The sequence below is a fragment of the Stegodyphus dumicola genome, chromosome 6, assembly GCF_044657685.1.
Source record: "Stegodyphus dumicola isolate Sdum_Otavi_A_Nest chromosome 6, ASM4465768v1".
NCBI lineage: Eukaryota > Metazoa > Arthropoda > Arachnida > Araneae > Eresidae > Stegodyphus > Stegodyphus dumicola.
The window spans coordinates 19893160-19905930 of NC_140773.1; positions in this window are offsets into that span (position 1 = coordinate 19893160).

The following is a 12771-nucleotide window of genomic DNA, read 5'->3' on the forward strand; positions in this document are numbered from 1 at the left end:
AGCGATAGAATTCCGCGTGAAATAAAAGGTTATAAATGCACGCTTATACATTTTTAGCCTTTTATTAATTACATTATAAATGTGTTCCTTTGGTATGCAACAGATTGTTTTCGTAATTACATTATGCATCTTTAATAAAATAATATAAACTATTAAGATGCCTTGAAACAGTTTAAAAATTATTTTGACCGATGTAACTGCGAAATTTTTATAAATTCATAAAAATAAAATATGACCTTGTAAATAAATTTGCTTGTAAGAATTTGTTTTCAAATTTAAAGATATTTTTCTTGATAAAGAATAAATATATAATCTCAGATAATCTCAGATTTCAAATATAAATTGGCAATTTCATATTTTCATTTAAAGAATATGAATATGAACTGTTAATTTCATGTTTTGATCTGTAACAGAAATGTTTCTAAACAGAAATTATATATCAGAAGTTGAGAATATTAAGAGCAAATTTGGGCTGCATGGATGTAAGAAAATGAAAGAGATTCAAATTCTTCATATTTAAATGACTATAAAATAACTCCAAATTTTTGCCTGTTTGTTTTCTGGATTCATTCTAGGATTCATTCTGGATTCATTCTAGGATAGCACCTTATTATCCTAGAATGAATGTGGATATAATCTTTAGAAATGAATAAATAAATTTTATTCAGCTTAAAATGTTTCAAATAAACGTTTTCTGTGTGTCCGTACTTAATAATCAATAATATTACACGATGCATAATGAGACATTGTTTTAATATTCCATAAGTCGATGTCTGAAATCATTACTTATGAGCAAAGAAATTCTTGGTGATTTTCGAACTAATGACTCTTAACTATTCAAAAGCAATATCTAAAGTTTCTGAATTGAATCTTTGAATAATAAATGAACTGGTTAAAATGATGAAATAAAAACAAGATCAATTCTGTGCTTTAATAAATTATATGTCTCAGATAAATGTTACTAGATACAAAGCTCTTCAGCAAGAGATTGTGCAATACACCCGTGAGCTCAAAACTGAACTTTAAATTTTATTTACTAAATACATGCATAAACAGTAACAAAGATACATAAACGGTAACAAAACATGCATAAACATACATATACAGTGATAAACAAACATAAATAATAAGAAAACATATACAAGCTTACATAAACAGTAACAAAACATACGCAAATATTCATAAACAGTAACGAACATGCATAAAAAATAACAAAATGTACATAAACAAAACATAAATACATAAACAGTACAGTAACAAAACATACATAAACATCCATAAACTGTAACAAAACATTCATAAAACTGTAACAAACGTACTGGAACAATACATACATAAACAGTAACAAACGTACTGGAACAATACATACATAAACAGTAACAAACGTACTGGAACAATACATACATAAACAGTAACAAACATACATAATACATACATAGGCAGTAACAAGGATTCGAACAATGTGCCGGCCGATCAGCCTATTCGACCAACCGGGCTCTTTAGCCCTATGATGCGACCCCTCTCAAAGTTTGACAACTGTTCATAACTACTCCAGTACGTTTTAAAGACATCTTTCTTTACAATATCATGCATCCAAGCTTATAGTAGCGCAGTTGTTAAATGTTCGTTACTCGCCACACCTGCCCTTTTACATTCTACTAGCTGCGCACTTTAGACGCGCGTTGTATCACTCTACAATGATGACTGGTGTTGCAAGTTTAATCATTCACAGAATTCGCCAAACCACATTTGCAAGCCGCGTTTTGTAGTCGTGGCTCAATTTTTTTAGGTTCATATATTTTCTGCAACAGTGTATTATTGGAGAGCTTGGATAGGTAACGACAAATTAGCAATGACTAGTCAACTGCATTCTGCAGTACGGTTGCAAACTGCTGCAGTGTAAAATTTTGGAAATTTTTCATTCTGTTAAGGTCTAGTAATAGCTGGAAGAAAGCAAGATGGAACCGAGGTTTGATACTTATATTACTTTGAGACCCTACAACTAACGTTGGACAGTTTTGTTAATTTTCACTTTAAATCTTCAAGTAATAGCAAATTCTGATTTAGGTAAGTGTTCTCTTTGTGTGTTACAACAGTTCAGTTTATGAGCTAGCTGCAACGACGATTATTCCTTTGAACACAGTAAGGAACAATATAAGGCGTTTGAACAATATAGGCAAATAAGGTAGGCAAATATAGGCAAAATAAGTTAAATAAGCAAAACCTTAATTATATGTGATAAAGATGCTCAAACAGGAAGAATGAAATCCGCACAGGATTGCTGAAACAATTATCGATACTTGGAAGTTGCTTGAACCTCATCACAAAAATGACTGCAGAAGGATATAAAAACATTAACCTTTGAACAGAGTAAGAAACAATGTAAGGCGTTTGAACAATATAGGCAAATAAGGAAAGTTAAATAAGCAAAACCTTAATTATATGTGATAAAGATGCTCAAACAGGAAGAATGAAATCCGCACAGGATTGCTGAAACAATTATCGATACTTGGAAGTTGCTTGAACCTCATCACAAAAATGACTGCAGAAGGATATAAAAACATTAACCTTTGAACAGAGTAAGGAACAATGTAAGGCGTTTGAACAATATAGGCAAATAAGGAAAGTTAAATAAGCAAAACCTTAATTATATGTGATAAAGATGCTCAAACAGGAAGAATGAAATCCGCACAGGATTGCTGAAAGAATTATCGATACTTGGAAGTTGCTTGAACCTCATCACAAAAATGACTGCAGAAGGATATAAAAACATTAACCTTTGAACAGAGTAAGGAACAATGTAAGGCGTTTGAACAATATAGGCAAATAAGGAAAGTTAAATAAGCAAAACCTTAATTATATGTGATAAAGATACTCAAACAGGAAGAATGAAATCCGCACAAGATTGCTGAAACAATTATCGATACTTGGAAGTTGCTTGAACCTCATCACAAAAATGACTGCAGAAGGATATAAAAACATTAACCGAAAATTAATGCACTACCTAACGAAAAAGTTAAAAGCTTTATAAACTTGCTCTAAAATTTTTCGAAAGAGAAAGATATCAGTGAATTGTTATTAAACAATATTTATTTATTAAAAATTTGGAATCATTTAATTGATTTTATAAATGTCTGTATTACTGATCATAAAATTTTCAAATCAATTTCGACTAAAACATTTAATTAATTTCAAATAAAGGTATGGTCAGTAGCATTTCGTTAGGAAGTATTCGAGTTATTTCTGAAAATCATAAGCTTAAAACTAAAAACCTAACATAAAAAAGCAATGAATGCCATGCGATGAAATTCCTACAAAATAAATATCTTCTTAAATGTATAGATTTCATATTGCAGCCGGAACTCAAATTTCTCTCCATGAACAAAAAGGCAAATGGCGCATTTTCCCATTTATTTTCCATCAGACTTGGATTTTCGGAAGAATAAAGGGAGCCTCTACAATGTAACCTAACTAAAATGACGAGCGGACAAAAGGTTACGTAGTTTTTCAAATCCTATTCTTGAGCAGTAATTACATATCATATTCCCTTTTTTCCTTTTCTGTGGCTGCTTAGAGCGATATTTGAAAATATTACTTATCTTCGGTCGTAAAGGATGAGAGAAAGAAACAAGGGAAATCTGTAGCAGATGCACTTGACATCTCTCAGAAATTTAAATAGAAAACTTCTTTATTTAGAGAGCTATGCTGGTCTTCGGTCTTGGAACAATAGGTAACGTCAAAGAGATGAAGACGAGTAACCTCTTTCGAAGCACAAAGTGAGTAAGATGAATGTGACAAAGTCAGAAAAGAGGAGATTGGTAACTAGATCAACATGAAAATTATTTTTTAAAGACTTAGAATCACAAGTATCAAGAAGAGGATTCTAAAATTCACAAGCATCAGGAAGAGGATTGAAAAATATAAAATAATATTAGTAATTGTTCCACACTTTTTCACAAGTTATACTATAACCCATAATCTAATATCCTGACCTATTAAGCAAACAAATAAACAATTTGCATTACTGAAATTTCACAACTAACTCTCTGTATTCTGCGATTGATTCTTGATTATATATGAGTATATTTTAATGAGTTGACCGAAGAGTACATTTAAATGCTAAAACTAAAGAATTAAATGCTACATAATTCAAAGAAAATCTCAAGCTTACTACGGAGGTAGTTCGATTAAAACCTCTGAAAAATATTAGCTTGTTTTGAGTTCGACACTTTGCAAGCTATATCACTGAACCATGGTTCGAATCCTACCTGGATCTCGGTTCGAATCCTGAAAAAGACTCCTAATTTGTAAAGGTGTAGAGCCTTTGCAGGGTAGAAGAAATTAAAATACGTGGCGAGTCCTCTCGAGAGATCTGATGATAGGGAAAGAGTAGTTGGAGAACATTGGATCTGTCCCAGGGGATTCTCCTTCGAAACTGAGACGAAGCTAGGGAAGTAAAACTGTCACTTATAAAATGCACAAGGCTCTTTGGTCTTCTCGCCAAGATAACATTCAAGGATTTATTCAGGTATTAATATGACGCAAATGAGATAAGTCACAGCAATAAATTGATGGATAAACTCCAGTTGATTCAGGAACAAAATAAATAAACTATAAAAGGTTTCAGATTTTAACGGTTGCACAAAAGGGTTTGTTGAGGTTTTTGGCGCTCTCGCTGCGCTTGTAGTCTACGAGTCTGCTCTTGCATTCACTACTGATAACTTTTTTTTTTTCTTCTTAGTTTATAACTAAGCATTTTCCTCGAACTTACGCCACATGCATTTCTTATACAGCAGCATATGTGCATACGTTTAGAATTCCCTATGCAGTATTAAGTGTTGGCATACATTTTTATACTTTTTTTCTCAATTCATCACATCAATATTCAGTTTCCATTGTTGATATCACTAACTTTTTTTTCCCTTTACTTGCCCTTTTTATTAACTTTTAAATATTTTGACTTTATTTATTAAATATACCGGACTTACACCACATAAAATTCAATTAAACAGCAGAATCCCAAAATATTTGAAAACAGCATATCTTTGAATTTCCGATAGAGTGTTAGAAATTGCCACACATAATTTTATATTCATTATATTATTTCTTTAAACACTAACCGCTCTCGCGGTGAGCCGTCCCTAATAATTACCATAAAAAAGAAAAAAGCATATAATAATTTTAATGATTTCGGTTAGCGCAATTTCATAAATAGGTTGTATGTTCCTAATTAGACATCTTACGATTTTAATTCATGTTAATTTAAATCAATCACATTAAAAAGTAGAAAAATATCCTTAAGAACTGTGCTTATTGGTTTATTATCGCTGAGTTTAGCACTCAGTAACCGTTCAGATTAAATTTGAAAGTATCTTAGGCTTTACTGAATAACGATACGTTGGCGCGAGGAAGTAAAGTATTTTATTTCCGGTCACGGGAATACTTTGTTTTCAAACAGTCGAGTTTTTAATTAAAAGTGAAAGATAAATATCTTACATTTTTCCGAATGGCAACAAGTTCGCGCGCTGAAGACAAAAATGGTTTATTTCAAGCAGTGTTGTCATTGCTCGCTTTCAAATCTTTGAATTTGTTGATCAGAAATTCATTAAAGGTTTACAAAATCAGAAATAAATAATAGACCAAATTAAAAATTCAAAATTGGGGCTTCCCTGTGCTCATGCTCGAATGGAGAACTACGTTATTCAAAATTTGATGGCTCTAGGTCCCGTCGCCTTTTCACAAAGAGAGGAACATACATATACATACATGCATGCATGAATATTCTTCATTTGTTCTTTTAGCGGTAAAGTCGCTGAACACTGGTAGTTCGGTCCGAGGTTCGAATCCCACGAACGGGCTGGTTGCATGGGCGTTTTCGTGGTTTTCCCCATGTGTAACGTATATACGAGCCAGTTTCCCTTAGAACAGGGGTCGCCAAAGTGGTCTATATAGACCCCTAGGGGTCTATTTAACAACAGTAGGGGTCTATCTGACCCAAGGGGTCGAATGGGGGTCTATTGGGACTCGAAGGAAAAACAGTTCTTAATACGCAAATCACACATATCTAACTGCGCACGTAAAAATTTAAAATATTTTTATAATTGACTTAATATTATATTCTTTATAGAAAATAAAATAATAAATCAGAAAACAATCTGCCCCTTTTTTCCTTATGGGTTTTCGTATGTATACCGTGACGTCACAACTTGACCTTGTGACCCGTTTGTAATTTGCACGACTCATAGTTATGTAGCCAGAAGAGCGATTTTTCAAATCTGCAACAATTAAAATTAAAAGAAGAAGACTTGGAAATATATACAAATCATCTTCAAAAATTAAGCGACGATTTTAAACTGCGCTTTGTTGATTTGGAAAACATCGACATCCCTGATTGGATTATTGCGCCATTTTCTGCGCAAATTGATAACGTCGACATCAACATACAAGATGAGCTTGCTAAACTATTGTCCCATCTTGAAGCAAAAACGCTTATTAAAAATTTGACAATACATAAATTTTGGACTAATATAAATATAAAGCAAAAATATGTGAAACTTTACGAAATCTCTCAGCCATTTATGCTGGCGTTTCCAAGTTCGTATATGGTTGAAGCCGGTTTCAGTCACGTTAATTCAATTTTAACTAAAAACAGAAATAAATTAAATGTGGAACTTCGAGGGGATTTACGGTTAAAATTGACTAATTTCGAACCCAATATAGCGAACCTTGCCAAGAAACACCAGGCACACTCATCTCATTAAGAAGTAAAACATCTGTAGCTACTTTACTTACTGTTTTTGATTTATTAAATATTTAGACTAATATATAGTTTTATTTTAATTACCTGAAAATGACCTTTGTGGGGGTCTATAGAGATTTCGAAAAATTATATAGGAGGCGATGATCAAAAAAGTTTGGCGACCCCTGCCTTAGAAAGTCCTCCACGAAGGCATCCCTTCCCTTAGGCAAATAGCCCTAGTGTGCTTTGCCATATTCAAATACACCAAACCAAACCAAACCAAACCGTCAATTTTTCTTTATTTAAAAATAATACAGGGGCAATAATATCTGCTGGAAACAATTTAAAAAGTAATACGTCGTTTATAGTGAACCAATGCAAAGTCCCATCTCGAGATTAATAGCCCCTTTTGGGCTAAAGAAAAAGATCATGAGTGATACAGTTACTGTATTTTAATCTTAAAAATAGCTGAAATATTAAATACTATTGAATTTAACATAAATATCTATACTCCCATAAAGCGTTCCACAACATGAAAAAAAAAAAATATCTGCGTGCTATAGGGATAAGATAATATTAACACGCTAAGTCTCAGGGTGGACGAAATATCACGAATTCGAGATATCAAACATTTCGAAGTAAAGCTATTCAGTTATTTGAATAAATATATTGTTGCGTGCGTACGGGTTCGTAATAGATTGAATGCACAAGTCCGATAATAGGTTAAAAAATTTATTCTTATCAAAAGAAATATCTCAGAACTCTGGAATTTTCCTTAGAGATATTCGTACAAGTATTCACAATATCACGCAATATACTCAGTAGTTATAATTCAAACTACTAAGAAAGTTATATGTAAAGCGCATCTAAAGAGAAAACTAACTCATTTCAAGTGGAAATAACAACTCACAACAACAGCAGCAAAGCAACTAAACTCAGACTATGGCTATGTCTATGTCGTAACGCAACTAAGAGGCAATCGGCCTAGTGCGGCCTTTACCAATATATTATAAAAAGGTTATCTTTAATGATGAGTTGAACCAGTAAGATGGAACGTACTTTTTGCACCTAGTGCAGTCTCTAGAAGTAAAGTAAACGTGGCGCCATCTTTTGGCAGAAATTGTAGTGAGCGTGAGCGGGGCTGAGGACCGAACCCAGGATGTGAAGATCTGCAACCTTTGAGGAATTCTGCCGCTCGGCTATGCTCGTCTTGAGAGAAGCTGCGAATCAATGTTGATCTACAAAGTTCAAAATAATCTCGATGGCTTGAAAAGCTAGACAAAGTTTCTGTATATTTGATTTAGCTGATTAAATTTTCTGAGCTGTTGTGGTTATTGACTTCATGAGATAAAGGGTTTTTCTAATCTTTGAAAATTTTAATGATTTCTTCTAAATTTTCCTGCGGGTTTTTCTGCTTAATTTTGTCACTGTAAAGTTTTTTAGGCATTTCTTGATTAGTTTGGGCTGAAGCTTGAATGAATTCGACGAAGTAGTCATCTTTAGTGGGAGTTTCTTGTGGCTTTTCTATCTTCTCTAAATGATTGAATCTTTTTCTGTATCCCTTACAACCACGATAAGAAGAAACGTGATTTCGTGACAGTAAATGCAAGTTGGTTTTTCATCTGGTTATAATTTACAGGTATTGGATCTGTGATTTTGTCCACACTTACAGCATCTGACCTAGCAGTTATTTTAGGAATGCCCGAACTCCTGGCAATTGAAACATTGAATTGGGCGTTTTCTGGGCTGATATTATTCTGTTGTGATATTGAATCCGAACATGTTGTTTAATTGAGGAATTTTTCTCTCCTGCAGAAATTCTTTTTAGTTCAAGTAGAAATATACTGAACTCAGACTCTCTCTTTCTGGCCTTTCATAGCTTTCAAACGGTCGCGAAAAATTTCTACTAATTTCTCCTTCTCGAGATTTCTGGAAAGCAATAAGAAGATGGAATTAAGGTTACAGCTAATATAGTAGTCAATTACATTTATTCAATTTCAAGACAAATTACCGAGATAGCCATTTATTCAATGTTAAATGCACGTGCCCCTGTATTCGTACCTTTCCGACATAGCTTTCTCTTAAAATTTGTCTCGCGCTGCATTACATGAAGAAAAACAACAATTTTAATTATAATTCTACTAAAATTACGGGCTAATCTTTAGAATATGGTAACAGGTAGTTTGGCGACATTTTGGTAAGGCGATAAAGGTTACTAGTTAGGACAGCAATAATCTGAGAAGTACACAGTTTGAATCACATATCATTTTCTCTCAGAGAAATGAGAAATCATAAGACATGTCATGTGACATTTTCTGGAAAATTCCGATCGTGATTTTAGCTAATAAGTACTTAGAAACAATTTCGCTGCTATAGTGCAGAATCGCCCACTTATTTGTTTGGCCCTTTTTACAAGAGTAAGAAGAATTGGAATTTTGTCAATTTTCTTTGACTTTTTAAGTGAAAATAGGTCGATGTGTACATAGATAAAGTCAAGAGTGTGCGCAATGCCATTTTTGTGCAATTCTGGGATGTTTTTTCAAGTGAAAATAGGTCGACATGTACATGGATACCGTGTATGTGCAATTCTTAAAAACGCGGCAAGAAGTTTGCGATTCTGCATTTTCTCACAATTTCGCACCTAATCTTCGTCATGATTAAGCATTTTTGTTCCATAAAAGTTCTAGCATAAGCTAAGCGTAATTCGGCTAGCAGATTGTTAGCAAAAATGTTGAGTTAAAAAAAAAAAAATCTGAAATGTTTCAGATTTTAAATTACGTCCAAAGGGGCGTTTTTTAACATTTTGTGTGTTACCTTTCTTTATTAAATATCATGTTCCTCGCACTTAAACCATAAGATCCAGTGCAACAGCAATATCGCAAAATAGTTTTAAAACGAGCATATCTTTAGAATTTCCGATACAGAGACTCACGCGCTGGAGATAAAAATGTTTTTTCTGCACAACGTTGCCATTGCTCGCTTTGAAATCCTTGAGTTTGTTAATCAAAAATTCGTCAAAGTTTTAAAAAATAGGAAATCGATCATAAAACAAATTTCAAATTTCAAATTTGGTCATCCACATGCTCATATTCGTTGGAGGATTACGTTATTCAAAATTCGATGACTCTATGTACCGTTGTTTTATCACAATACGAGAAATATACATACATTTATGCAGATTTTTCATTATTTAATTTCTTCAAATATAATGCAGGACTCTAACATTTTATGGCAACAGTTTGAAAAGTGAACAGACATTTATCCGTCCGACGCAAAATGCCAAAACGAAAGTAATAGTCCTTCGGGACTCAAGTCCCTTTGGACTAAAAACATACTTTTTACTTCGTGAAAACAAAATGGCGTCCAAAACAAAACTAGCAGGTTGCTGTAGCAGGTTTGGTCGCCAAACTTTCGCCAAAAAATCGCCAAGTTACCATAATGTAAAGATTCACCAAATTACCTATTTAAATTGAAAATTCGTGACAATAATTATTGATAAATAAATTGTTTACAGCCTAAATCAACTTGTTATAAGAATTCAACTTTATACTTTGGCAATAAATAACAGTGAACTCTTCGAGTTAGATTCACATGGGTCACTAAAGAGTAAAATGTTCTTGAATAAAACTAGCATAAACTATGACACTTCGGGACGAAAGAACTCGGGTTCATAAAAACCTAAACTCGTGAATCGGAAGTTTTCAGAATCATGACTGACTTCATTAAAATGATTAAAGAGAATAAATAGCTTAAGTTTTCAGGATATTTTTAGCTATATAGAAGAGAAACATGTCAATATAAAATGTAAAATTTGAGAAAATGAAACAAACAAACGAAACACACATGCAAAAGTTTTCATTATTACTGGCATAAACAACATTCCACTGATTTCGATAGTAAACTGGCACAGATCCCTCTTCTTTAGACCAAACAAATTTTGCCATGTAAACAAAATGTTTTACAGCTTATCGATATTGGATGGCTTGAGAAATTCAAAGAATTGCTTTTAAATTTAAGACATTGATCTGAATTGATGGAAACTCATATATCTACTATAAAAAATGTAGTAGATAGAGCTACAATTTAAAAACGTGTATTGTAACGCTTTCTTTTAACAAGCAAAAATAAGATTCATATCTTATACAAACATCTCATATTCTTATTTATTTCTGTCAATAAGAATAAATAGTATGAGATTAATTGTAACCTGCACATTAAAGCCATCTGCTGAAGTTAAAATTTCTGATAACAGGTTAAAATAATGTAGAAAAATAATTAAAAGCAACAAAATAACTCAAAATATTTATCCCATTTTAACTAAATATTAGAGTATGTTACTTACATAGTTTATTAATTCTTTGACCTAAAACTTCAACTGAGTGTATGATGTATTCGAATTTTGTAAGAATTCATGACAAACTTTGGCTCGGCGGTCCAATAGCAACTTTGGCGGACTTGAGTGAAGAATTACCAAAACTATTGACACCGACGTGATGGACGAGATCTTTACTTTTAGTTCCTTTGGCAATACTTTTTGATAGCATTTTTATTTTTTTTATAAAGAAGTACAGAACTACAGTAGCCTTTTCTGAGTCAATATTTATGATTTATCTAGTTATTTTTGACAAAACTTCTATTACTAACTTTCTGTACACCTTTTGCTTTTCCTCTGTTGCTTTATTGGACGTCTAATATATAGAATTGTATTTCAGAATCAAATCAAGTAAGTGAAGTAGTTTTATGATTGCCACCATTCTGCAAAGTGACAAATTTTTTGATAATGCATTTGATGTTATAAGTAGGATTTTCGTATTACAAATATCAGCATAGTGTTTAAAGTTTCAAAAGTTGTTTAAAATATTCGCCAGGCAAATAACATTTGATCTTTGAGAATGATGCGCAGGTGTAATCAGTGATGTTGAAAAAGTGTCTGCTTGGAGATTATAAACCAAAAAATTCTTGAATTACCTGCTAGATAATATTTTTACTCTCTGAGCGGCCAGGGTTTTCGCTAAGAAAGCACAAATTTCCTAAATCTACTATGAGAACAATTTTTTTTTTAAATTTTAATATAAAAACTCTCCTGGTATTTCATACCTGGATTTCTGTACTTTTGATATATTGCCTTAATTTTTTTAACATATTTTAATATGCACGCATATATACGTTCTTACAGATATCACAAAAAGTATTCTAGGCCGTATATAGACGGCCTTGCCGCTTAGAGGGTAAACACAAATTTAAATACCTTAGTATTGTTGCGAAATGCCCAGCTGCGGTAAGATAGCTTCCTCGCAAAGCGGAATTAGGGTTTCTAGAATGTGGCAGAGAAATTTAGGGTTGCCAGATTTGGGACGAAATCGCCCATTTAGGGACAAAAATTTGGCGATATGTCACAGACGGAGCGTGAACATTTCGAAAACGCATTTCTAGCGGTTTTCCTCCGGAATATTCCCAAATATTTATTGCCTTGCCGTGAAGCTGTCTTCCCCATTATTGCCTGAAGGTTGTGATGCTGAGTGTTTCAGCGTGTTTGTCGCAGTTTTTCGTCAAGTGTGAACGTGTCTTTCGAGCTGTCCTGTATAATACTGGCGAATAAATTATGTTTTGATCATTCGTCAAGTGTTATCATCAGTTACTCCAAATCCACGAAGCCGTAGAACGCAAAAGCGTTATGTTTCGCATTAAATCTGCAGACGTTGTGAAAGTTTGATTCTGCCGCATTGTTGTATTAAATAATATTATAGATTGGTGAATTAAGTATATGGTATGCATTAGTATCTTTACTGCAGTTTTTTTCGCTAAGAAAGCATAAATTTCCCAAATCTACTATGAGAACAAATTATTATTATTATTTTTTTTTTACTTTAATATAAAAACTCTCCTGGTATTTCATACCTGGATTTCTGTATTTTTGATATATTGCCTTAATTTCGTAATTTTATTTAGTCGTAATTTTATTCAAATCATTAAATTAATCAGATTACTTCCAGAAATGGTAATCAAGACGCCCAGTGTTGTCACAGGTATAG